The sequence below is a fragment of the Echinops telfairi genome, unplaced genomic scaffold (assembly GCF_000313985.2).
Source record: "Echinops telfairi isolate 266 unplaced genomic scaffold, ASM31398v2 ScPeMD7_7469;HRSCAF=8507_1, whole genome shotgun sequence".
In the NCBI taxonomy this organism is placed as follows: domain Eukaryota; kingdom Metazoa; phylum Chordata; class Mammalia; order Afrosoricida; family Tenrecidae; genus Echinops; species Echinops telfairi.
In genome coordinates, this window is record NW_022111373.1 from 77086770 (window position 1) to 77091131 (window position 4362).

Genomic DNA, 4362 nt, shown 5'->3' on the forward strand with positions numbered 1-4362 from the left:
CTGTCCACAAAGAATACGGAATCTACCATGAAGAACAACCACGTCTGTCCACAAAGAATACGGAATCTACCATGAAGAACAACCACGTCTGCGCTGGAAGATGTACAGCCTGAAGGCTCCTTAGAATCGAGGCTGGTGAGACACGATCTCACGTACTTTGGACATGTTATCAGGAGGGACCCATCCTTGGAAAAGGTCATCATGTTGGGTAGAGAGTCAGTAAAAAGGAGGTAGATTGTCAGTGAGATGGATTGACGCAGTGGCTGCAACAACTGCGTGGGTGGCACAGGGCCAGGCTGACCCCATGACTAACAACCACGTCACCTCTGGATACTTTGTTTTCCTTGGAGAATAAAAACAAAACCCCTCGAGCTCATTTTAGAATAGGTATGCATCGGTGGAAGTCTCAAAAGGGCCGGCTGTGTTTTCTTTTTAAAGAACACTTGTATGGACCTATAGTCACGTAAAACACAATCCAATAATTTGAATCTATTTTAAAGGGTTGTGCAATCATCCCCATAATTAATTTTAGAACATTTTCTTCATTTTGTACTCTTTGCTATTAGCTTCCTACTTTCCTCTAACTTCCCCTGCCATAACTCTAAGAAACTAGAGTTTATATTAATCTAGTTATTATCTCTCTATTTACCTGGATTTATTACCTCATAGATTTAGTATGGATTTCATATCAAGTAAATCAGATTTTAAAGACCTAACAACAATAAAAAATAAGAGGAAAACCTCAGTAGAAAAGAAATAAGAAAATAATAAAAATTAAAACATTTTAAAAATAGGTCAAAAGGGAAAACAATTGATAAAGTTTAAATTGAAATTTAATCTAGCTATATCTTCATTAATTCACTTTCTGATGCACTCTGTCTAAGAGGAAGACTATTCACATCCCTGGTCAATGGTTAATCTGCAAATGGATTTTGGATTTCCACGATCATCCATAGCCTTATGTAAACCGGATGCTCAGAATTTAAGCTATAATACAGTTGTCTCCTCTTGTCCTTGATTTTATTATTTACAAGCCAAAATATCACTTAGATGGCTTTTTGCTTTAAGACAAGCTTTTATGACCCCAGACACTATTCTGTTTGATATCCAGGCCCCATCTGATTTCTTCATCACGCTTTGCTATAGCACCTATATTTTCAGTGATTTTCTCACGAGGGTAAGTATCGAGAAGGGCCAGGTAGACATGTTCTCTCCGGCCAGTCCCTTATATCCAAGCTCTAGATTTATTTGCAAACAGCTCTCCTTCCTGATACTTCTTCTTTAAAAAAAATGTTTGATTGGTTTTTAGGTGAAAGTTTACAAAGTATTTTCTCATTCAACAACTTATAAACAAATAGATCTGTGATACAAGCTGCTCCTCCCACAGAGTGTCAGCACTCTCCCTCCATGTCCACCCTGCCTTCCCAGTATCCGTCCTCCGGTCTCCTGACCCTTCTTTGTCGTCTCATCTTTGCTTTGGGGCGAATGTTGTTGGTTGAGTGACTTATAGAGAGATGATTATTCTAAGGAGCGCATTTGGGGGTTAATGCTCTATTTTATATCCAATCTCTTATTTGGCTGAAAGTTGGTCTCCAGGAGCAGCTTCAGTTTCAAGGCACAACGGTATCTTAAGGAGATGGTTTCTCCAGTGGTCAGTAAGTGTAGTCTTTTAAAAATGTACTTGAACTTTGGTCTATACTTTTCTCATGCACATGGGTCATGTTATCAGGAGAGACCAGTCCCTGGAAAAGGACCTCGTGCTTGGTAAAGCAGAAGGCCAGCAAGCAAGAGGAAGACCCTTGAAGAGAAAGACGGAGGCAGTGGCTGCAACAGCGGGCTCCTGTAACACAACCATTGTGACTACGGTGCAGGAGTGGGTGCTGTTTCCTTTTGTTACCCTCAGAGAGTCGCTGTGAGTCAGAACCAACTCGCTGGCACCCAACAACGACCAGGCCCCAAGGAGCCCTGGTGCCATGCTGGCGTGAGCATGGGGCTGCTATTTGAAAGGTTGTGATTCTAATCCACTCGCAGCTCCACAGGGGAGAGATCAGTCAGCTTGCTTTTGTAAAGACTGACAGCCTGGGAAACCCCAGAGAGCAGCTCTACTTTGACCTCTAGGGTGACTAAGAATTAGAATAGACTTGATGATAGGAGGGGAGGGTATTGCTATTGTGTCCCTGATCAGAATGGTCAGTGGTAGTAATGGGGCACCATCTAGTTCTTGGTTCAGGCTAGAGGAGACCGTGTTTCACGTGGGCCATGAGTTTTGTGGACTAATTTCTGCCTTGAGTGTTTGGTTGTTTTCACTGTCTTTTGTTCCAGGTAGGAAGAGTCATTGTATTTTAGATGGCCTCACAAGCTTTTAAAACCCCAGACTAAGTCTAATCTTCTTGCCTGTAATATGGAGCTAGTTGATAAACACATTTCTCTAATCTGGGTATTAACAACTGTTTGCCAAATATACGTGGAATACGCGTAAGAAACCATTCACGACTCTAATTGGGACTCCGAGCCGGGGCTATTTGTGGCTCTGGCGTGGCTCCAAGAAGGCATCCGCATTTGCTCTCCCGGCGCCCAGCACCTTCGCTCCCGGCAGCCTCGAGCGCGCACCACAGGCCAGCGGCCAAGCTCGCGCATCCGGCCATTGCTCCATCTGCTACCTAGAGAAGAGAAGATGAGTGAATCGAGCTCAAAGTCCAGCCAGCCCTTGGCCTCCAAGCAGCAGAAGGACGGCACTGAGAAGCGAGGCCGGGGCAGGCCACGCAAGCAGCCTCCGAAGGAGCCCAGCGAAGTGCCAACACCCAAGAGACCTCGGGCCGACCAAAGGGGCGCAAAAACAAGGGTGCTGCCAAGATCCGGAAAACCACCACCACAGCTCCTGGGAGGAAGCCGAGGGGCAGACCCAGAAAGCAAGAGAAGAAGGAAGAGGGCATGTCGCAGGAGTCCTCTGAGGAAGAGCAGTGACCGCCCACCCACGCAGCCTGTCCGGACCCCAAGGAGCCTTTTCCTTCCGGGACTGGACAGCTTCACTCCACTCCCACACCCCTGGCCCCTGGGCCCACGCATCGCCAACCCCTCCCCGGCCACACCCCACAGCCACACCAGCCGCTGGAGGGCCCTTCCTGGGGCCAGTGGGCAAGCAGTTTTCCTTTGGCTCAGTTCCCAGCGACCCCCCACTTGCACATACACTTGCCCTCCCCGACAAGGCTAATGGCCCACTTAGCTGCGCTCCCCCCACCCTCAGCACCTGCTGCCTCCCTGTCCTCAAGGGCGGGTGAACATTGTTGTCTAGACCCACCTGCTCCCACTTGCCCGTCTGGCTCCCCACAAAGGGACCTGGTGGACTCCCCTGGCCTTAAAGGGGCCCACACCCCATCTTCTGAACACCCTCATTCCACCTTACTGTCAGCAGCAGGTGTGGTTCATGGGGGGGGGGTCCTCTTCCTGAGTGTGTCCCCAACCTGTAACCCCTTCCTCCATCCCTACGCTAGTGTGGCCTAGGGGCACAGGAAGGCAGGAGGGACTCAGCCACCACCGCCGCCCCCCCTTCTCTGCATTGCTGGGGTTCCATGTGAGCTCACAAAGGCCCAGGGTCCCTGTGGCAGCCACTTAGATGGGCCAGGCTACACACCCACCCTGTCTGCTTAGACGCTAGGCCTCAGTTTCCCCCTTCAGATGGAGCCCTAATACCAAGGAGCTCACTTTGTCCCCTCCTGCCACCCCCGCCCACTACCCCCAAGGTTCTGGTTCCATTCTCCCTCTGTTCACAAACTACCTCTGGACAGTTGTGTTGTTTTCTGTTCAATGTTTCATTCTTCAACATCCGTCATTGCTGCTGCTACAGTGCCAAACGGTCATCCTCCTCGCCTCCCCCAGGCCTGCCCTCCTCCTCCCTCCCCCCGGATGCTGCTTCTAGGGGAAGGGGGCCAGGCCCAGCAGGCTGGGTGACTGACCAGCCCAGGCCCAGGCAGGGTGGGGGCTTGCCCCTAGGATGCTGCAGCAGAGTGAGGAGGGGTGTGGTACTGGGGAGGGCACAGGGCCGCCCTCTCCTCCTGTTCTGTTGGGGAGGGGCAGCTGTTCTATGTCCTGCCTGGAGCTCTCCTCTGGTTTCCTATTTGCAGTTACTTGAATAAAGAAAAATATCCTTTAAAAAAAAAAAAAAGAAAGAAACCATTCACGAATGACTGGACATTGCCAGTGAGTTAGTTTATTGTGCCAACCTGGTCGATAAACACGTGAGATTAATTGAAGGGCGGTGGGATAAATGGCTCGGTGAGCCTTGCCTTTCTAGTTCTCGGGTCTCTTTGTGATGGTCGGACCAGGGTGCAGCTGCCTTAGCCAATTCCTGCTTCAGCTGGCAAG

General features: G+C 49.4%; 1 pseudogene; it reads left to right on the plus strand.

Moving 5' to 3' along the window:
• The first annotated feature begins 2572 nt into the window (after positions 1-2572).
• Positions 2573-2964, plus strand: LOC101647526 (annotated as a pseudogene).
• The last annotated feature ends 1398 nt before the right edge of the window (positions 2965-4362 follow it).